Source organism: Canis aureus, chromosome 24 (assembly GCF_053574225.1).
Source record: "Canis aureus isolate CA01 chromosome 24, VMU_Caureus_v.1.0, whole genome shotgun sequence".
NCBI lineage: Eukaryota > Metazoa > Chordata > Mammalia > Carnivora > Canidae > Canis > Canis aureus.
The window spans coordinates 25,669,530-25,693,737 of NC_135634.1; the positions used below are offsets into that span (position 1 = coordinate 25,669,530).

General features: G+C 35.4%; 1 long non-coding RNA gene across 2 annotated transcripts; it reads left to right on the forward strand.

The window, feature by feature from the left end:
* Positions 1 to 212: 212 nt before the first annotated feature.
* Positions 213 to 24,081, forward strand: LOC144296485 (uncharacterized). Of its 2 annotated transcripts, XR_013363591.1 has the most exons (4): positions 213 to 315; positions 711 to 849; positions 21,730 to 21,822; positions 23,909 to 24,079. It is a non-coding gene; the product is annotated as an uncharacterized LOC144296485 (long non-coding RNA). The 2 variants fall into 2 exon arrangements; XR_013363590.1 differs by having other exon boundaries at positions 219 to 849; positions 23,909 to 24,081.
* The last annotated feature ends 127 nt before the right edge of the window (positions 24,082 to 24,208 follow it).

Sequence of the window (24,208 nt, forward strand, 5' to 3'; positions counted from 1 at the left end):
GCTGTCCTTACACCAGAGCCTTGCCCCTCACCCCAGTCCCCCCTGATAGCAGTAATTGTAAAGAACTCTCTAAAGGACATGAGTAGTTGGTGCCAGCACATGCTTATATGATCTAAAAAGCCAGTCCTTGGGTTATACTCTAGCCTTATTGTGTCGTCACTATTGACAACACAGAGTGTCACAGACGAAATTATGCAGGGAGGGCAATCAGTATTTCTTCTCTAAACTGGAGGATAGAAAACAAAAGGAACAACACAGGAATAGAGAAGGGACAGGATATACATCAGGTCTATAAGCACACAGAGGGATTGGCAAGTAGATTTATGGTTAATATTGTTGACATTACCCTGAGGCAAACTCGTAAGATAGAAATAATCTTCTCAAACATGCTTATCACTGGATTTGTTTATTTATTTACTCAACTCCCTTTCTTAACTTACCCCAACATCTTTCAAGCCCCCAGCTTCCTCCACAGACAAACACACAAATGCATCAAAGCTCTTCAGTTCTTCCCCCGGCGCTTTATACCTCTATCCAAGCCTTCAGCCTCTTATGGTATCTGTTTACTTGTCTGCATATCTCACTAGATTTTTAAAATTAGAGGAGGCAGCAATTTTGTCTTTGTTAAACTGAAGACCTATACTATGACTGGCAGGTAACAGGATTTTTTAAAAATATTTTATTTATTTATTTATGAGAGATACGGAAAGAGAGGCAGCGACATAGGCAGAGAGAGAAGCAGGCTCCTCACAGGGATCCTAATGCGGGACTCGATCCCAGGAACCTGGGATCACTCTCTGAACTGAAGGCAGACACTCAACCACTGAGCCACCCAGGCATCCCTAACAGGTATTTTAAACAAACTTTTATTGAATTGAATAGATTCTGTTAATTTAAACTGTGTTATTAACACTGGGACCAGATGATACCAATTTACTCCCTGTTTTCATTGCTAAGGGGGATGTGTATTCCCAATAGCAGAGTTTCATAAATAAAGTAGTGTTCTATTCCATTTGGAACTCTTGGAAAATATTGCTTGCTTGCTTTGGGGCTCTTTTCAGAGTGCAGTTAGTAAAAATCTCTACTGACAAACATTTCTAATAACTGGGAATAACTGGGAAGTCTCTTCAGTGAGGTCAGAGGCAAGAATCAGAGGACTTCGTTACCTCCGTTTTCAGAATATTACGGGGTAGGCCAAAATTTTAATTTTTCTCCAAATACTTGGTTTCTTCCTCTCCTCTCCCATTGTAAGAAGATCGTTGAGCATAATGTGTTGGACATGGTAAAATTTAGCCTGAGAAAAATGTGGTTTTATTGTTGATGATGTTTGTTGTACAGATAGTTTACTCTGGAAAAATCTCAAAGAACAACCTAAGTTTTTTTTTCTACAAAGATCTATCAATTTCCATAAATAGAGCCAAGAATAAAAGTGGCAGAGGCTTTGATCTTGGCATGCTACTAAACAGAAGCCAGGATCTCAGAGCAGGGGATGGATGAGGGCAGATGGGTAAAAAAGATAGGGGATATGTGCCCGTAGAATTTGATTTGAGGCTAACCCTGTCTGAACTAAACCATACATGGTGAAGAAATGCTGGGTGGCATCCTCCAGATTTCACACATCTTCATAAAAGGCTAACATTAAGATGATTTTCCAGTGAAATCATCTTTCTGGGATTGATGTATACTAACATCCTTCCAAATATTGGAAAAAGTAATGGAGTGGCCATGGTCACAGAGTTCTTGGGTTTCTAGACATGAATGAAGAAACAGTAATCACTGTGCTCACTAAGGCATAGACAAGTTTATATCAAAGGGAGGTGGTACTAGGACTATCTAACTAGGGGCTTGTTTGTCTGATACTCATTTTCACTTATGGATGCACCGCTTTGTGAGATCTTAGTTGTTCAAGAGTAAGAGCACTTTCTGACTCCTCTACTGGATGGCCCACACTTCAAAGACAATGCTGTTTGCTGTTTTCTCCTATTTCATCCTTCCCATTGTACCCCACAAATAGTCATTCTCCTCCAAATTCTACATGTGAGAAAATCTTGAGTTGATTGTGTGTGAAATGATGCTAGAGCTCAAAGGAGTTCAAGCAAGAGAAAAAGTAGAGGTCATATTGAAATATGGAAATAATTAAAGAAGGGGTAAAGAATTAAATTTTTATGCCTGTTGATTTTTTAAAATTTTTAAAGATTTTATTATTTATTTGAGAGAGAGAGAGAGATAGCAAGAGTGAGTATGAACAGGGGACTGGGAGAGGGAGAAGCAGAGCTTTATTCCAAGACCCTGAGATCATGACCTGAGTTGAAGGCAGATGCTTAACCGATTGAGCCACCCGGCACCCTGTGCCTGGTGATTTTCAATAATTATAATAGTCACTATTTACTGAGCTTTGATTAGGTGCAAATTACAATACCAGATTATTTTCAGGTATCAGCTAATTTCATTCTTACCAACACTCTCCCATATAGGATATTACTAGCCCAGTTTTTCGGATGAAAAAATAGAAGATCAAAAAGATTGACTTGCTCAAAGTCACACTGCAAGTCAGTGATAGAACAAATGCTCAAACTCAGATCTATCAGATCCATATTCCTGACTTCAACTCCCACACTAGATAGCACTTCTCAAACTTCACCAGGGTCTCTTTTTTTCTTGTTTGTTTATGGAAAAGTGGCTGTAGTTTTAATCAAGATAACTTATGAAAGCTAAAAGAAAGCTGAAGTATTGTAGATAATATAAAGAAAGGTATGATAAGGTCCCAAAATATTTTGAAGTCAAGATTATATTTTGTCATATTTTTCACTTAAGGATGGAGATTCTTTTTTCCTGTGGATCCAAATATTCAGTGGGTCACTAAATGCCTCATAAACTTCAAATTCAATTGGTCAAAAACAAAGCACTCATTTTCCCCAGCCCAGTCCAATATCCTCTTCTTCCCCACCTCGGTCTGCCCTCTGGTTGAAGGAACTAACGTGCAATCTTCCATGTCAAAAGCTTGACAAACATCTTCAACTTCTCCTAATTGTGTTGAACACCTCACAGATGTGATTTTTTTTTTTCTCCTTTTCTTTTTCTGGCCCCTCCTCAGCTCCATTTCCTGCTTCTCCTTCTGTAATCATCTTTCCCGTATTAGGTTCCGTAGTTTTCCGGTCCTCTGCTCTCTTTTCCCTCCTTTACATACTCTTCTTATGTGATTCCATTGATGCTTAATGCCTTATACACCATCTTAAGATGGTAATAAATTCGAAATCTATGTTCCCTACCCAGAACACATACTCTCTCTGTCATTGTCCCTGATAGACAATAGACACCTAACAATTAAATCTCTAAAACAGAGTTTCATCTTCCAAGCCAGTTTTTAAATGTTTAAAAGCCCTTCCTCCAACATTTAAATGGCACTGCCATCCTGAGGCGCCTGGGTGGCTGTCAGTCAAGTGTCATGCTCTCGGGGTTATGGAATTGAGCCTGTGTGGGACCCTGCACTGGGCATAGAGCCTACCTAAGATTCTCATTCTTCTCTCCTCCTCTCTCCCCTGCTAAAAAGAAAATTTTAAACAAATAAATAAAGGGCACTACCATTCACAAAGTTGATCAGGCCAGGGATGTGGTATCATTTTTAACTCTTCTTTTTGCTCTTCCCATCCTGCCTAAACATCACACTACTCATAAATTCTGGATTCTACTAGGCACGATCCCCTCTGCCACTTTCCTACTTCACCTTCCCCATTTCCTTTCACTCACATGACAGCTTAGCACCGTACATATTCTTCTTATAAGTTGTCAGTCTTTCAATCTCTTCTCCACACTGTCCTGAGAGCACTTTTTTAGAGACAAAATCCAATCTTTACTAACTTTAAACATGTCCATGTTTAACATCTTGCCATTTGCAATGGCATGGATGGAGCTAGAGACTGTAATGCTAAGCGAAATAAGTCAGTCAGAGAAAGACAAATACCATATGATTTCACTCATATGTGGAATGTATGAAACAAACAAGCAAAGGGAAAAAGAAAGAGAGAAATCAAGAAACAGATTCTTAACTACAAAGAACACACTGATGGTCACCAGAGGGTGGGGGAGGGAATGGGCAAAATAGGATTAGGGAGGGCACTTATTGTGATGAGCCCTGGTGTTATATGGAATTGTTGAATCACTATATTGTACATTTAATATTGTATTGTGTGTTAACTAACTGTAATTTAAATAAACACTTGAAAAAGTTTTTCCATGTTTTACATTTGTTCTCAGGATATAGACCAAATTCTACAATGTGGCTTTAAGACTCTCTGTGATTTTGGTTTTATATATCTTTCTGATCTCATTCCTAGACACTCCCTCCTTAAACTCTAAACCTGGGGTGTCTAGTTTTGGAAGACTGCATGCTCCTTCTCACTCTGGGCTCCTTCTCATCCTCTGGGTCTAGTTTTGGGAAAACTCCATGCTTCCTCTCACTTCTGGATCTGTACTCCTTCTCACCTTTAGTGGGGACAGCATGTCCTTGCCAGCACCACTTTTTACCTTAAGAACTTCACTTCCTCTTTAAACTTAAGTACTATAAATAAATAAATAAATAAATAAATAAATAAATAAATAATAAATAAATAAATAAAATAAATAAACTTAACTACTATTGCCGCTCAGAAGCCTTTTGAGAATCCTCTCTGAAGTGCAGGATAATTGTTGTCTTCATGCATTCCCTTGTACCCAGTTCTTCCCCTAAAACCACTGATTTTATCATACTCTATTGTATTCTTCAAAAATGTATGCTCAGCACCTAATGAAGTTTTAGACATATAGAGGATCATCAGTAAATATGTGCTGGAAAAATGAATAAGAATGAATGAATGAATGAATGAATGAACACCAACACTAGGTTATGTTCAGAGCTACTTCACTCGTGGGGAGCGGGAGGGGTTGTAGAGTGTACTAAGAAAGAGAAAGGGCAGACGACTGATAATACTATCCCAACTTGTGGATTCATGGCACACTTGAGGCTAGTTTGTGACCTGGAATATGGTTGTGAATTTAAACTGATCAGTAGTTGTGACACTTTGGATTCATGCCAAAGTACTGCTCTTATACCTGAATTTGCTATTGAGGAAATAATGTTGTTGGAAGAGCCACTAGGAAGGGGCTTTTGGAGTTCCAGGGGGAGCAGGCAGATGAGAAGACACTGGAACAATCAATTTACACCAACAACCCCTATAGCTCCACACCCAACTTTCAGAGAAATTTCCCCCTGTTGGCAGCCTTCCCTCTGTTCTTTGCAGGCTACATGTTCTACTAGGCTGACTCAGCTGCCTCTGAACTCTGAGAAGCCTCATGTCTCCCCTCCTGGAGATTCTCAACTACTAAGTGTTCCTAGGCTGCTTTGTACCAAGACAGAGAGAGAGATCTCAGTACCCAGCATCACTGGATTGTCCCATCAAAATCTCTGCCTATGAGCCAAAAGAAATTGAAAAGCTTTATTCCAAAAGGCCCAAGCCTCATAGTGGCTGGGATCCTTTCAATGAAACATCACATTAAGAACATTAAGGTCAAGGGGCGCCTGGGTGGCTCAGTGGGTTAAGCTTCTGCCTTTGGCTCGGGTCATGATCTCAATATCCTGGGATTGAGGCCACATTGGGTTCCCTGCTCATCAGGGAGTCTGTTTCTCCCTCTCCTCCCCACTCCTGCTCTCTCTCACTATCTCTCTCTTTTCTTAAATAAATAAATAAAATCTTTAAAAAAATAAACAAATAAACAATAAGGCCAAATCTTCAGACCCTAAAGATTAGTTCATACAGGAAGCAACAGATCTCCAGCAATGTTGCCAGTTGGGAACGTCCAATCTTTCATACTTTAAACATAATTCAGTCACAATGACTTCCACCGCCATCAAGAATCTGAGGTAAGATTGAACTCTCAACAGAATAGAAAAGGTTTGGAAACTAGGATGGGATTTGACTGGATGTCTGAACTTCCTGTTACCACTAGAAAGTGAAGGCCTCCTGCATTTGCTTGATAGAAGATGAATTGAAACCAGTGAATTATACCTTTCAAGTTGTGGGATGCCAGGCATTTGAGCTTAATTTCGCTTCATGTTGTTCTATTCATCTATTTATCAAACAATGATGATTTTAAAAGGCTATCTAGACTATCAAATTTGGAAAAAGGAGACATGAAAGACTCTCTAACGTTGACGTAGACATGGAAACTGACCGTTGGGAAAAATGAACTGAACATCAAAAACTGTAGGAAATTTATTTAACAAAGCTTAGAATTGTCAAATGTAGCAATATCCAAGAGTATTCTAAATTGGTTATTTTATAGGCTCAAGTTATTTAATTTTAGGTCAAAATTTTAACAAAGTTTTGAAGCTCAAATGATGATTACACAATACTGTGGATCATGCATTTCACAAGTTATTGTTTCCTCTTTAACCAAGTTTTATGATAGTTGCATGAAAGACCATGTATTTTATATTCATGAAATCTATCTGGACTAAATGGAAATAATCCTACAATAAGCATGAATTAAGAAATATTATTTTCATTGGCCAAAGTTGGGACAATTTGAACAACAAAAAAAGTAAATGAAATCAATTAATACACATTGAATAGATATTTTGAGAAATAAATTTGTTGTGGGTACCTTTGGAAGTAACTAGGACACCAACCCTTCACTGTTGAAAGAAAACAATTGAGCATTTATGTTGACATCCTCATATGAATTGTATTTTGTCATTTTTTACACAGGGAAATTTGATTATGGATAACATATTAGGTGATGTATGTGTTACTGTTAATTTTATTTGGTGTGATTGTGCTTATGTGCATATGTTTTAGTATGTAAGGGCAAAATGAGATAATGTTTGAAATTTAAAAAACACTGTAGTAAAAAAATAAACAAATGTAGCAATATCTTGATAATTGTTGGATCTAGGAAAAGTATATTCTGTGTGACTTACTACACTATCCTCCTTTTGTCTTCTTTGTTTTGAAATATTTCAAAACAAAACTTTTATAAAAGAAATATTGGCTTTCTGAAGTGTTGGTTAATTCACCAGTATAATGGGTCTAAAATGTACCATGTCAGGTAAATACCACTTCCTACACATAGATGCTCTCAAATCTGTCCTGTCCTCTCCATTTTCATGGCAGATTTGCATTATCTCTTGCCTCAGTGAATGAATTACCTTTCTAATTACCCTTTGTAACTCAAATCTCATAGTCCATATAGTGTGCCATGGTCCCCCAGCAGGCACTAATCAAATGTTCTGAAGCAGCAATCAGGAAACTTTCATGTCAGATAGGTCACACAATTATAGGGAGAGAAGAGCAAATCAGTGAGAAAATATGCAGAAAAGATAGGAATCTAATGGTGGCTCCAATGTAGGGCTTCTTGGGTTCACTGGGTGGCAAGTCCAGGTGAGTGTGAGCTATTCTCAGCTATCATGACTTCTTTTCTGATGTGTACTATTTCCATTGATCAAATATTAGGTCTCTTAGGAGTCTGCCATCTACCTCTGGTTTTCATTGTTTTAGTCTATTTGGGCTGATATAATAGAATACCGTAGACTGGGAGGATTATAAACAATATAAATTTATTTCCTACAGATCTGTAGACTGGGAAGTCCAAGATCAAAGCCCAACCAATTCAGTGTTTGGTGGTGTTTGCTTCCTACCTCTTAGATGATCATCTTTTCACTGTGTTCTCATGTGATGGAAGGGTTTGAGAGCTGTCTGGAGTCTCTTTCAAAAGGGCACTAATGCCACTCATGGGGGCTTCACCCCCTTGACCTAATCACTTTCAAATACCATTGCGTTGGGGGTTAGGTTTCAACATACTAATTTTTAAAAGACACCAACATTCAGTATATAGCATCCATCATGAATGTTGAGGGATATGGGAGAGGTCTCCAATATGGGCACAGCTGGTAGAAGTGGAGAGGAGAATGTATCTGCATAGATGGACCAACTCAAGACATCATCTGATAGGCCAGTGATGTCATGGGACACCACCTCAAACAGCCACTGGAATCAATTGTCTTGCTTTTATGTGATTCTTAGCTTGGGAAGAATTTTCTTAATTAATGTTTAATTTTCTAATTTTTCTTCAAATGAAATATGTCTTCAAGAAAAATTTGAACTTTGAGATGGCTCTGGAAGGAATGAGTCGGATGGTGTTTAGGGGTCCACATTGCATGGGAAAATGCTTTCTTACAAGTAGGGAAAATAAAGGACAGAGGTGGAAGAGCATGGGGTTCCAGAATTGCAAATAGTCTTGTGGGTCTGACATGTGGAGTATATTGATTATTTAGCATAAGCCATTATGTGCATTAAATTCTCTTTAGGAGATACAACGATGAACCAGTCAAGTCATTCACACATTAATTCACACATATGAGACAGGTATGTATTGAATGTGTACTACATACCGGATACTACCATAGAGGATAAGTAAGACATCATCCCAATTCTCTTACCTACTGCTGGGAGATTCAAATGCACTGTTCATTAGGCTGTTGCTTGGGAGTAGGACGGTCAAACTAAGTGTTTTGACCTTATATCTGTATTGACAAGAGAGTTACTTTGTATCATTTGCCACATCCTTTTTATTACCTAGAAAACTGAATAGAAGAGGTCCTCCAAAAATGATTCCTTGATTAAAAAAATTAGAAATTATGTATTTAATGGAAAAGTACATTTTTAATTCATATGAACTTTGTAAGAAAGGTAATTGGTATTCAAAACTGAGAGGGGTATATAGCAAATGGAAACAGAAATTAGCTCAAAATATATGTCCTAAGTCCATTTTGACAATATTAAATGTATAGATTATGGTAACTTAACATGAAAAGATTGGCTGGAGTAAAAACCTTGTAAGATGCTAAAAGTGGGTCATTTCTATCATTTAAGTTTGCAGTTTGAAGCCAGAATGTAGGTAATCTGTATATTTTTATTATTCTATAATTTCTTTATTATAGAATTCTGCTCATTTCAACTACACCCAAACTTTATTTGCAGTGCATTTGATAGCCGAGTCATAGTCATTAGAATTTTCTTTTATTATTATTATTATTTCTCAAATCATGAAGACTGCTACTTCAGGACCCAGGGTCAGGAACTAGATGACTGAAGAAGTATTATAGTGAACGTGAACAGTCTGCTTGATTTTAATGTCATTAAATTTGAAGTATGTTTCTTTTAAATGAATGTAGGGCAGTAATATCTTTAAATTTCAAAGGGTAATTTTTAGATGGGCTATTAGTAAATGTGTTATTATAGCAAGATTTCAAAGAAATGATGGGTGGGAAATGAGTTGTTAGTTTAACAGCAGAACCCTACAGTCTTAGGCACTGGACTATTGACTTTTGTTGGTATAGTGCAAAAAAAAAAAAAAAAAAAAAAAAAAAGAAATTATCCAAAGCTTTTAAAAATATTTCCAAGAACATGACAGCTAGAATGTATGAGCCATACTTCCATCTCAAAGACTTCTATATCACTAAGGTTTTAACTCAATCTGTTGGAAACTCTTTTCCCAATATCTTAATGCAAGCAAAATGGAAAATGGATTCTCATTTCTAATATTTGCTTTACAACTATTTTTTGCTAAAACATTTGTATTGTTGAAAGCAAGGACTATTCCACTCCTTATTATTGCAATTACTTCACAATCAATGTTTTCAAGATAACTCTAAAACAAGTTATTTATTAAAATGTGAAAGGAAGTAGTGCATATCCTCTAATTATATGATTCCTTGTGGTTGAAATGTCTCAACTTTAAAATTAAGAGTTAGAATGCTATATTTAGTTGGTGGATATACTGAAAACCTACTACTTGAAGCCTCCTGTGGATGTCATCTTACTAACCAAATGATCTCTAAAGATAACTACTTACAAGAGCTACAAATTTTTTTATTAATAAATAGGTTACATGAGGCATTAAATAATTGATCCATTTATTTTGAAAAAGTCAACCCAATTAAAGAAGACGAACCACACCAATTGTTTTACTGTGAGAAAAACGTGTTGCTTTTTGCCCCTGAGACATACAGACGCAGCTCTATTTCAACAACAGGAAAAACAGTACTCCAAAGATATGTGTAAATTATGCCAATTATTTTTTATTGTTCTCCTGTGGATAAAATTCTTACATGAATATGTAGTGTATCATTTACTTATTTACTTACTAATGGAATTTTCCTAGCAGGAATAAAACTAAGAAAACAAACATAAAATTATTAAGGATCTTTGGGGATAATACATTAATAATACATTAATAATACCATATAGTAAAAAAAACAAAAACAAAAAAAGTCAAAGTTATTTCTGCTCCTGAGTCAACATGATGAAGCTTTATTTGGTTAAGTAATATGCACTATATTATATGACAAGTAAAATAACCAGGTTAAATCTAAAAATCAGAGATAAAGAGACACCCTTTTGTGCATGTATTAATGATAATTTAAAAAGAATGAGTAGTATAACTAGCATGAGATTTTGTGGGTGTGAGTCTTTAATGCTTAGTTAAAAGTGTATCTCTATTACCTCAATTAGTAACTCTTAAGATTGCAAATGATCTAAATAATTATTTTTAAAGCATTTCATTGAGATGCTCCCCAAGTGTTTCAGCGGTGACTGAGAAAAAAATAAATAAATAAAATAGGAGGGGGGTTTTATATATACAATAAAAGATGGATATATTCTTTTTTAGTGTTTATTAAAAACTGAAGCTAATAAGGAAAATGTAAAAATGTTTTTATTTTCAAATCTTATGTGTGTTTACTTGTCTTTTAGCATTCAAAGATTCCGGTATGACTTTAACTCCAGTATTATGCTTTTGGAATCTTTTTTGTTATTTAGTTTAAAAAACAGCTCATATCTTTAAAGCTCTGGAATGGTGTAAATCATTACAGTGGTTTCACATTTTCATGGGATCAAGGAAACAACAGTAAGCTCATAAAACAGATACCACTAATTATGCAGAGGAGAAGTCATAAAGTTACTAGGAGAAGCATGTTTTATATTCATGGACACATCATTAAAAGTTTAAGACATGCTATCAAATTCTACATTTTAATACTATACCCAACAGCATTAAACCCTCCCAACAAGAAAATCAGATTGTTTAATGATCCTTTTTTGTCACACTGGTTTTATATGTCTGCAGTTGAAGCAGATGTGGAGTTTGTATTGCTCAACTTTTTTTAAAAAACACTGAACAATTAAAGAATCATTTTATCCTTTATATCTAGTGTTTTTAAAAGATCTAAATCATCTTCTGGTATATTTTTCTTAAATAAAATGTATTTATTGAGGTAATAAGCTTTAATTCCAGATAGCATGTGTGGATTTTTAAAATAACGACTTGAGTTTTCTTCAGATCCTACAAAACCATAAGGAGGGTTTCATAATGATAAAATAGCTTCCATTTTATATTAGTTTCTAAAATTTAAATTTAAGAAAATAAAATCAAATTTTGGGGCACATATAAAAACACAAAGTGTTGCCTGTCACTAAGAGAAATCACTGAGAAATCCAAGAATCATACAAAACATTAACATTACAGGCAGTAATTTTAATAGATGAACAGAGCTGGAACATCACAGGCATTTACCAACACTGGCACACATGTGTAAGCGGCAGCCTTTTTTTACTTGTCCACAAAGAGGCTGAAGATGATCTAAGATCATAAGTTGTGTACAATTCTAAAATGTTTCCCTTTGTACATAAGTAAATGTTTTTCATTCCACAATTTAAGCACATCTGATAGCTCCAGAATACACACTTTCTTGAGTATTTTAATGGGAATTTTACATATTGATGGCTTCAAGCTTAATCTCAAAGTGAAAGTAAAATATAGCCATGGCAATTCAGAGATGAGACCTAAAAGGCTCCAAATGGGGGGAAAAATAGAATGATTAGTTGTTGGGGATAAGAAATAAACCATGGGAAAAGCAAAGTCATTGAAAATGCTTAAAAACTACAAGAGAGATTTATGCACCAGATCAGAGTTTGAACTCAAGGACCCAATCACTTCAAGGAATTTAGTGAGGGTTTATTACTGGAACGTGGTGAAGTCAGCTGTGTCGATGGATGGCCATGGGAAGAAGACAGAGCTTGGTGCTGCTTACCGGCTGTGTGCTTTGTCATCTGATTTTGCTACGACTTCACCATCATTCAATAATTTCCTCTTGATTTTTTCATGCATTACACTGAACATCAAATGGTAAGAAGCTATGGATAAAATACTGAAGGAAAAATAAAATCCTCTTGCTTTGATTTTTGGATTTACCCTATCAGGGACACACACTGGTTTACAGTTTAAAAGCTACAACTATGTCCCTCAAAATGCACAACAGCATGTTACATAAATGCAAATTGATCAACATCGTGCACTACAATGTGATGTTTCCTCAAAACAAATTGTCCTAAACTGAAACACGGAGGGAAAGGCAGGTATATATAGGTAGATGACAGATAATGAGAAATTATAATAGACCAATTTACCTTTTGATAAAAGTGTATTTGATTTATATGCACACGCCTGCACACACACACGAGCAACTACCAAACACTCCACATTATGCTAAGCACTCCTCCATATACAAATTTATTTAATCCTCTTGACAACTTTAAGAGGTAATTACTATTTTTACCCCTATTTGATAGTGAGGAGACGGAGGTAAAGTCTGTCCGAGGTCCCAGAGCTTATAAATTTAGGAACTGGGATTAAAAACTAGGTAATTTATTAAACTTTTTCAGAATATATTGTAATCTTGATCTATTTCATAAATCATGTAATATATATGAAAATTACAGAGCCTTTTAATTATCCTCAGATATTCATATGATACATACACTTACTTTATTAACACATAAAAGCTTGTATGCTTTAGCTATCAGAATCTCCACTTGTGAGAAAATCTTTAGTAGGAGGTATCAAGAACATGAGGACTTTGACACTAAATCCATTTAACCTGTAACCACAAGAACTAAAGAGTTGGTTCTTTGAGGTTAACAGATAAGTAGCTATTTTTATTGAAACTACCGACAGATGACTTTTAGGAATCGAAGCTTTTAGGAGTCAGCTTTTACAGATTTTGGGCTGGTTTTAATTTAAGCACTGCAAGCGAAAACAACAAACTTAGAAGAAAATATGGTTACTCATTTGCATCTCCAATTTAATAATGTCCATAATTGTTTCGGATACCAAAGTTAGATCCAAATGCTTCTCTACCAAATGCAGCTGCTCAGCAAACGAACACTGATTTGATTTTTCTGCAGGGTACATGTTCACTCGCTGTTCTCATGATGAATAAATAATGCCACGATGCCGTGGAGTTGCGGACCTTGCCCTTCTTGTGAAAAGGGCTGCGTCTGCTTATTCTCAGACATTCACGATCCTAAAGGAATAAGACACCAGAGGCCTGTGAATGAGAAGGCCTTTTCAGACGTACAAAGCCTTCCCTCCTGAATCCACCTTAACCAGTTTGGAGAAAAGAGCTTTTGGCACCAAGGCATCCTTTAGGAAAGACTGATAATGATCACTAAAGACATACTGGGGGCTGCTGCCTCACTCACTTCAAAGGATTTCTCTCTTAATCAACATTAAATCATCATTTTGCCAGGGATATAAGGACAGCTGTACACAATCTATTTGTTTTAAACCAGATTACAGCCAGGTCCCTCTGCCAAAGTATAAACTTCTTAATGTTGCCTGTGCTTTAATATTTTTTAACTTGGAACTTTTATTTCCAATTCAGTGTCCCAAATTAGCATTTCTGTCTTAGTTTATGGATTGGGTCTTCCCATGAAAGCTGAGCTAATAGCTTTATCAATTATCCAGATAACTTCTACAACCAAACAAAATAGACTGAAACAAAACTTTTTAACATAAATTACTCAAACATTTTAGGCTGCAAAATCTGAAGTCTCAACTTGCTACATCATTTTGTGTGGTATGTACTGATTGTTTGGTATTAACTATCTGGCATATACAGTTGTGCCTCTTCTTTTTTTCTTCTCTAAAATGCAGATCCACGTGCCCTACATCTTTTACCTTTGTTTTGATCCTGTGACATTAGCAACCCTAATCCTTCTTATCCCTTGGTGGTCCTGATAAGTCAAGGATAACTACAAAGACATTTTATTGCCCAATTAAAGAAAAGATATTTTAAAAAGATAACGAACCAAGGCCCTAAATTTCAGCCCCAGTTGATCTCTCTAGTTTTATGCAAAAGAACATTAAGCTACGATATCTAAAATCAATCAGCGATCATTACTTCAAAATTATGTATTAAGTAGGTACAATATAAATTAAGTAGATGCAATTTCTGCTACATTGAATTATAGTCAACTAATACAGAGTTCTTACTTAAATTTGGTTCAAAACAATGTCATTAGCAACATGAATGATTATATAACTGGAGAATATTCATGGTATACAATATTTCTATTGATTTTAGAGTAGTTTATGCTTATTGATAATCCATTCTGAGTCATTACCTCCATTGTGCTGATTACTGAATGGAACAACAGAGATTTTTATTAAATTACTTTGCTACAGTATTAGATGAGAAGCAATGAATATTTCTTTTGGTCTTACAATTCTAGCATCTCTTGCTAGCAACATATTTTGAAATCTTTTACATTTTTTTTTGCTAGCAATGTAGAAAGAAGAAATGTGGGTTAGAATTTTCTTTAACACATATACCAGAAGATGTTGCTTTATGACCGTATAGAATCTTAAGTTAACAAAACATCAATTTTTAATTATGATTGATAATATATATTATGCAGGCACTAGGGGAGGCTTTGAGTATTTATCATAGAGGTCCATTTAATTTCTGCTGCTTTCCACCCTTGAGAGGAATTTTATAAATGGAAACTGAAAGAGTGAAGACCCACAGAATAGAAGACACTCAAGACCTCAGATGGATGAGCACCTTTTTTTCTTCTGTTTACATTAGAAAAAGTGCCAATTGCCAGTAAAGTTAGTGTCACTGGGCCTCCCTGAAGGAGTGATACAATATGGACCCCTAACCTCTTCTCAACCACATGTCCGAAGCATGGAGAGATCCAGGAATGGAAACCTTTAATCATAGCTATGCTACCTTTACACCTTCCAAGTAGGAAGGAAACTTGTGTCTCTGTCCATATTTTGAGTGCTGACGTTTTATAAGTGGTTTAGGGAAAGTCCAAAAGGACTCCTGCGTCAAGACTGTTCTAGGACAGTTCAGTAATGGGTGAACAGTAGTCTCGTTATAGTTCAGAAGATGTGAAAGTTACTTCTCGTTTTCTCTTCTGCATTATTTCCCTTCATTCTCCCCAAGCCTTGCAGCCCTTCTGACCAAATTCCTAGTCTGTCTTACTGAATTCTTGGGTCCTCAAGTGGCCAAAAATGGAACAGTTATGGAGCAGTATAATTTATAGTGCTAGAGCCTCATGCACTGCATAAGTTCAAATCCTCTGCCACTGTCTAACAGTGTACCATTGAGATGTTACTTAAATTCTCTGATATGTCATAGTTCCTGTCAGATTACTTTGAGAGCTGAATGAGGGAACATATTTAAAGTGCTCAGCATAGTACTTGGTATACAGTAATATATTAAATATATTTTATTTAATAAATAAATATTTATTAAGCTATTAATAACATTAATAGCCCTCCTTAATGCCCATTACCCATCTAGCCCATTCCCCTGCCCACTTCCCCTCCAGTAACCCTCAGTTTGTTGCTACCTGGATAATTTTTGAGTGGAATATAACTCAATAAATATTAATATTAATTAATAAATAATTAATAAATAAATTATTAATAATTTATTATATTAATAAATATTAAGCTATTATTAATTATTACCACCTACCATAAAAAGCACTCAGATTTGTGAGGATATAGCATAAAACTACAAAGTAAATATCATGATTAATTACAGGGTGAAATTATCATTCCAACATCACCAATTGACATAACACCACAAAAGGATTCCAAATACAGTTCTCCTTGCTTTCTGGAACAGAAAGGATTATGATTCCAAAATAACAGATACTTATTAACAGCCATAATTAGGAGAGGGGAGGAATTTACTTTTTAGGTTGATTTATATGATGGTTGTGAGCAGCTGTCTTCAGAATTCCTGAGAGGACACCCAACTCCCAAGTGAAGCAGTGGAAATGCTTTGATTGCTGCATTCCACAAACCATCATCAAAGTATTTATTTAGTCTGAACGCCTAACTGGTTCATCATCTCTAGAGGTTTGATAGCTAACAGTTTATCCTTAAGCTCAAGAATTCATATCACCAGTGGAATTTTTTCCATCAGAGTGACATATCTAGGTTTCAACACTGAGGAAACACATCCAAGCATTTTATGACTGGACTTCTTAAAACTTCTCAAGTCTTAAGTAAGAATTTTACTTTACATGTTATGTGATGTAAACATTTATTATCTTCAAATTCTTAAACCATTTCTCTTAAGGTGTTTGTCCTTGCAATAATCTTTTATGAGCATCTCATAATTTTCATTTTTAGAAAGTTTGGTCATTTTGTATATTCTCATTGCCAAAGTTGCACAAAGTCGAACACCTTTGCCCTGAAATATTGAAATATCAGAGTCCTGAATATTGAATGGGGGAAATTATGGATAACTGAGATATTAACAAGGGATAACTTAGAGCCCCTGACACTCAAAAACTTCACATATGCAAGGGCAGGAAAATAATTGATAAAGCAAAAAGTTTTTTTTTTCAAAGATTTTATTGATTTATTCATAAGAGACAGAGAGAGAGAGAGAGAGAGAGACAGGCAGAGGGACCCAATTCCGAGTCCCCAGGATCCGGCCCTGGGCCGAAGGTGGCGCCAAACCGCCGAGCCACCCGGGCTGCTCAACAAAAAAAGTTTTAAAAAGAAAACCAATGAAATTACCAGAAGGGGAAAAAAAATCCCTTGAAAATAAGAGCATGTTAGAACTGCTTTGAGGAAATTAAACATGAAATGAATTGTATTTTACATATTATTATTTTTTAATTTATTTATTTATTTATTTATTTATTTATTTATTTATTTATTTATTATTCATGAGAGACACAGAGAGAGAGGCAGAGACATAGGCAAAGGGAGAAGCAGGCTCCCTATGGGGAGCCCCACGCAGGACTTGATCCCAGGACCCTGAGATCATGACTTGAGCCAAAGGCAGACGCTCAACCACTGAGTCACCTAGAGTCCCTATTTTATGTATTTTAAAGGACAGTATTGGTTAAAGGTATTGCTGAAGTTATATTCCACTCAAAAATTATCCAGGTAGCAACAAACTGAGGGTTACTGGAGGGGAAGTGGGCAGGGGAATGGGCTAGATGGGTAATGGGCATTAAGGAGGGCACTTTTGTAATGAACACTGGGTGTTGTATGTAAGTGATGAATCACTAAATCCTACACCTGAAACTAATATTGCACTGTATGTTAACTAGCTGGAATTTAAATAAAAACTTGGAAAAAATTATCCAGGTAGGGTAATAAAACATATGTTTATAATAAAATATTATATATATATTTAACAACATTGAATTATATAAAAGATGCCTTATTTTATCTATATAAGAGTGGCATTATCACTGGGGCCATTTTATTTTTGATGATTGAGCCTCTTAAGGTAAGGCTGGGTTTTCATTCTTTGTGGCAGAGCCAGCTAAGAAATTGCACACCTGGCACCCACCACTTTCTCTAATCCCTGCTCCCCTCTTTATTTTAGTTTATACTTTCCTGGTGTTAGCACCCCATATTGCCCCTGCCATTCTACAGCACACTGTTCCAAGCCTGCCTTCTCAGAGGAGAGCCCTTCCATCACAATGTATCCCCTTGAGTCTTACTACTGCAAGTTGCTTACAACCCCCAGGGAAAAGATGGAATAGTCCCATTCATGATTAATGTCACTAGTGCTAACGTGGCTTCAGAAATATGTGGTTTAAATATTTTACATTTTAATAAGCATAAAAGTCTATGTTTTCATGTGTTTCCTATTCCAAGAGTTAGGAAGTGTTTCTTTAACAATTAATAATTCCAAATGAACTATAAATCCTGAAATTTCTTATAGGTGAGAATGTTCTGGAACTTCATGTAGGAAATCACCTACTTCACCCTCATATATTGCTATACATTTGACCACCTGAGACATTTAGTATACTACATCATTTTTTAAAAATTTATTTATTTATTTGTTTGTTTGTTTGTTTATTTATTTATTTATTTAAGAGAGGAGTGGGGGAGACTAGAAGCAGAGAGAGGGGCAGAGAGAATGAGAGAATCTTCAAGCAGACTCCCCATTGAGCATGGAGCCCCATGTGGGGCTCAATCCCAGGATCCTGAGATAATGACCTAAGCCAAAATCAAGAGTCAGAAGCTTAACCCAAGGTCACCCAGGTGCCTCTATTCTACATCATTTTATTCAAAGCACCATATAGATGATTTCTTGGATTGTTCTTACTTTATGTAAAACAAATGAAATTATTTCCACCTAAAATAAAGAAACAAAAGTTTGCTGACCTTCTCAAAATTAAAGATAAAATCTTTGGACATTTTAAATGATTTGTGAAGGGTGATTATATTTACATGGGAAAAATGGTTAATTACTCAAGGTTTTCCAAGCTTTTTATATTTTGTATTTTTAGTCCATATATGGGAAAATACCATGAAAACCATATTAAATAATTTGATCAGTAACATTATGTCTAATAAAGTAAAGAAATAGAGCAATTTTCAAAAGAACGGTCCTTCCCAAATGCTCAGTGTTGTGAAATATCTATATAATTAAGACAAAATGACATTCCAGCTTGAACTATTGTGAATAATTGGCTCAACTCTCCAATTTGTTTTGCAAATGTAGTCATGATCAGAATGATAAAATTATATCTATTATAAAGAGACCTCAAAAGGCTGAGACATTCAGGTCAGAACATTGAAAACAAAGCCAAATGTTTACTCAAAATCAAACCCAGAACTTCTTTTGAAATTCACTGAAAGAGCAATCATTTCCAATGTCTTTTCACCTTCTGGTATGAGATGGAAGTCAAACTGGAAATACTGAAACACTTTAAGAAAGGCAGTAAAACAAAAACAAGCCTTCTTGTAAGACTTCCAGATGAAAGAGTTTTGAATAAGCATTTAATCATGTGGATCCTGGTTCAAGCCAAGCTGAACCTCAAAGGTTTACCTGCGCTCATTATTTAGAATTTACAAAGAAATGGAAATGCATTGCATCTATGGGGAACACTGAAGATGAAATGATTTTATGAGGAAACTGAATATTTACATTTAGCGCCTTGTTGTGGTCCATCTGGCAGAGGGGAACAACTGAGTGCTGCACTTCTCCCAGGCTGTTTGGAGGTATTTTTGTTTTCAAATGTTGTGCTTTCGCAATGAGTCTTTTTTTTTTTTTTTTAACTTGCACAGGATGTTAAGTTTAAAGTAATGTGCCAGCTGATTTTCCTAGCCGATTTTAAATCTCTAGATTTGTATAATGAGTGTTTTGATTAAAAAAAAAAAAAAAGTCCTTGGGAAGATAGTAGTTTAGAATATGACAAAGAATGTTACTAAAATTAAGTGCTATTAGCTACCTATAAACTGTTCTCAAGCACAAATTTGATGAATCATAATTTAAATTTAACTAGTGTAGTGAGTCAATTAAGAATATCCATCTCCAAAGATATTTTTGAACTTGTAGTATTTTGCAATTGATTCTGTTTGACTGACTGCCATGCTGGCAAATCAACCTAGTAAAACTTATATTTTCTCCTGTGCCATAAAGATGAAACCAATAATCAAAGAGAAAAAAAAAATCAGGATTTTTCTGTAAGCAGAATTACCTTTCAGAACGCCAGGTCAACTTTCCTGACATCTTGTCTTAAGAATTACTAAGATTGTAAACTGAATAAATTGGCACTACCAAGAGGTGGCCCTAACATAATTTGGCATAATTCCAGAGCTGATTTTATTTCTTCTTCCTTTTAGAAGGTGACAGCACCTCTTCCCTGAGACAGGATATCCAAGCACACTGTATACACACTCTGAAAAATCATGCTTACAACTGTCACATGAAAGAATTTACAAAGTTACATTTCCACACTGTTTTGGCTTCCTCCACATCCTGACAATAACCAGACTATATGTTTCACTTGTTCTGAAGCCATATATAAATAATAGAATGATATAAAGAATAAAACAAACTGCTTTCCAAAAATGGAGTCTGTAAATCACAGAGTGCAGCAAGTTTTGCTTCTAAAACATCTAAACTCTTCCTGGGTGCCAGTACTATCTACCACAAAAGAGTCACTGGATTACTTTTGATAAGGACTGGCTAATCTTACAAAAGGAAATTATAAAAAAAAAAGAAGAAGAAAGAAAGAAAGAAAGAAAGAAAGAAAGAAAGAAAGAAAGAAAGAAAGAAAGAAAGAAAGAAAGAAAGAAAAAGAAAGAAAGAAAGGAAGAAAGAAGAAAGAAAGAAAGAAAGAAAGAAAGAAAGAAAGAAAGAAAGAAAGAAAGAAAGAAAGGGAAATCCTTGGAATATTACTTCAAAGAGTTTATCATAGATATCAACTCTATGATAATGATTATGATAATGAGTTATCATAGAGTCGATTATCATATCATAGTTTATCAACTCTATCATTGAAAAAGTTACTTCAAAGAGTTTATCATATTTAATAGCACCAGAGAAAAAAGGGCTGCATGTTAAACAGGTAATAGAAAAAGTACTGTGTAAAAAAAAAAATACTATCTTATTAAAAACCTAAACAATAAGGGGGATTGAAATCAATGTTTGTATTGGATAGATCACCATGCCCTAAGTCATCACCAGTAACTGCCTAGCTGAATTTGAAGGTTGTGTGGATTAAGTTAGTGATGTATAGGTGTTTTATTATTATTATTGTTGTTATTATTATTAAACTCTTTTCTGGAAGTATTACATAAAGTGGGAAATAGTAGGTTGGTAGCTCACTGAATTCTTACAAAATAAATATTCCTAAATTATCAGACAAAATCAAGAAATAGATTATTACCTTAAATCTTAAAAGACCCTGTAATGGCCCCTCCAACTCACTACCATACTCTCTTCAAACACCATAAATTGCCTGTGTGGGGAGCTTATATAAATGGAATCATGAGGTATATAGTATTTTGTCTGTCTTCTTCTGCTTAACATTACTTTTCTGGGATTGGTGCACATTGATGACCTCATCTTTTTCATTGTTACATACTATTCAATTTTGTGGCTATACCATAGTGTATTTCTACTGCCACTGGACATTTGGGTCATTTTCAGCTTTGTACTCGTACAAATAGTGTTGTTCTAAATATAATCATCCTTGCCTTCTGGTGTACATTTTTGTCCATTTCTGCTTCAGGTATTCCCAAAAGTGGAATTTCTGGGTCATAAGGGACACACATCTTCAATTTTAGTGGATAATGCAAAACAATTTTCAAAGTAGTTGTGCCAAATAACATCCCCACTGGTAGCTGATGAGAGCTCCATTTGTCCTACAATTTCACTAACACTTGAAGCTGCCTTTTCATTTAGCCAACTGGTATATAGCAGTAAAACACAAATTTTCTGATGACTATTGAGCCTATATAGCTCTTCACATGAATATTGTCCATTGGGATATCTTCCTCTGTGAAGTATCTGCTGAAGTCTGCATGGCTTAATTTTGCTTAAATGATTTCACTTTTCTCTCCTTTCAGGTGGAAAGTTTTTTGTGTGTGTGTGGAAGACCAACTCAGAGCAGTCCTGTGACAAATCATACACTGCTTTCTCCATCCTCACAGTTCTGTAAGGTAAGTCATGCTTAAAACTACCCCCCACCTTTTTTTAAAATAAGAATACTGGGTCCCAGAGAGGGAAACTAAGTGATCAACTCATAATCACTAGAGCTAGGATTAAAATCAAGGGTCTTTCTTTAAATTTCTGATCTTTTCACTTGTAGTCTTGAATCTAGGCAAAGTTGTTATAACAAAGAAATACAATCTAATACATAATGAAGAATACTCAAAGGAAAATATTTGAAAAGTATGTTTGCATTTATTCTCACATGTCTTTGGAACAATTAATATTCTACTGAAGAGAGGAGTTATTTGTGACAGTAAAGTCCCAGCCAAGCAACTCTTGTAGAACCACAGAATAGAATTACAAACTATCAGAAACAAGGGTTCTTTGGCCATATATATTTATGATGCCACTCATCCATCCCAGACCGGAGTGAGTGATTACTACATTTGACATTTCTACAAATCACCTATCGAAGTCAGAAATACAAAGTTTCAACTTCACATTTTACCTATAAAATTCTTCTGGTGAAAACACTTTTTACTAAAGCATTCAAAATCGAATAGAGTTAACTCACTCATCTAGGTTTCCTGGGGCTTTAAGTGGATTTCAGACACAGAAGACATTCTTTCAATTTAGATAATGTTTAAATTGAGAAAGAGAGAAAAGGCAGAAAGGAAATCTGTCATTCCATATGAGTGGAAACAGTTGACAGGCCAAATATATGATGGTTTATGAAGAGATTACCTAATTATAGAACTTTTATTATGCATATTATTGTAATCATCATGCTGTCTACTTCAAACATGGTTCAAACTGGTGCCCCAATACTATCAGGATAGATCAAGACAGTTCCATCTGTTCAGCCATCGGATCATTCTGAATTCTGCAAGACATAAAGTGACACTGTCTGTTCCCTAAAGACAAATTATAAAAATTGAAAACCAGAATTTTAAGTTACTTAATGCCTTTTATGGCTCTTAAAAATATACAAAAATTTAAGTAACAAACATTCTATAAGGTTTATATTATGCAATCGGAACCCTTTATGATTTATTTTAATATAAATTGAGCCAAAGCTCACAGCAACGCAGAATGAACCTGGAAAGGAGAAATAGCCTCTAGTATTTGTGAGATTTTACCTCTCTTGGTTTCTATGTCCTTCTCCATAGCGAGGAAGACAGACATTGTATCTCTAGTGTTCTTCCAGTTGAAAGTGCAGCACCTTTCTATGGTATTATTGCTTCCAATTGTACGAAAGCATAAGCAGTCGGGGGAAGATCCCCCAGAGCAAGACATCAAGTATAATGGAGGACAGTGATTTGCTTGGTCGGCCTTTTAATCATATGTATTTGGGTACAAAATCCTGGCTCTGCACCTTTCTAGCAGGGTGATTACAGGCAATTAACTCAGCCACTGAAAGATCTACTACTCAATGAAAGAATGATCCTTGGAGAGTTGGAGGAAATTCTGGGGAGAGAAATAAAAAAGATTCAAGTGGAAGGGGAAAGTCTTCCACATATATCTCTTCTCCAAGTTCCTCAAGTAGCATCTCTTGGAAAACCAGGACACAAAATGAGGCAATATTGAATACTCTGTATGGACAACTTACCATGTGCTGAGCACTTCCCATATTGCAGAATTTGACACACAGTTGCACACACACAGAGAAATAGGTAGTATGCCTCCTGGTCTCTTCAGTTCCTCCTCTCTGTAGAAGCCACGCTTCTTTATGGTTTGATATTCATATTCAAATTTCAACTAGTATTTATGCACTACCACACTTAACACTTGCTTGCTTTTGAAAGCTCTGTTGTATGTTTTTTACAATAACAATTTCTGAGGAGCATCTCTTGATCTCTTGCATGACCTCACGCAGGTGGTATTCATCAGGTGCCTCATCTATAAAATAATAACAACTGTACCTTTTTCATAGAGTCATTACAAGAATTAAATAAGCTAATTTTTTAAATGCTTAGAACATTGCCTGGCACGTAAACAGAACAATGCAAATTTTTGTCAAATAAAATAAATCTCTTTTGTTGTCATTTAACTTTTCATGTTCTGATTTTTTTTTTCTCACCAAATTTTCCTTAGGGGAAAAGATCTGTGTCATGGGTGTTTGTGTTTCCTACAGGAAGGCGGAAAACCAGGCCAGGAGAAAGAAAAGAAAGAAAATGATCTCTTATTGAATAGTTCCAATAAACCAAGCACTGGACTAGATGTTTTTTAAGTAAATGTTCCATTTAATTTTCCAAAGAACGTTATAAATTGGTAAGATTCTTCCTGTTTAAAAAATTAAGAAAGAGGATCAAAGAAGAGAAGTTTCTGCCAACGAGGCATAGTAGTGGCTCAGAAAAAAATAACTTTGAAATATTTTGCTTTTCACATTTCTAA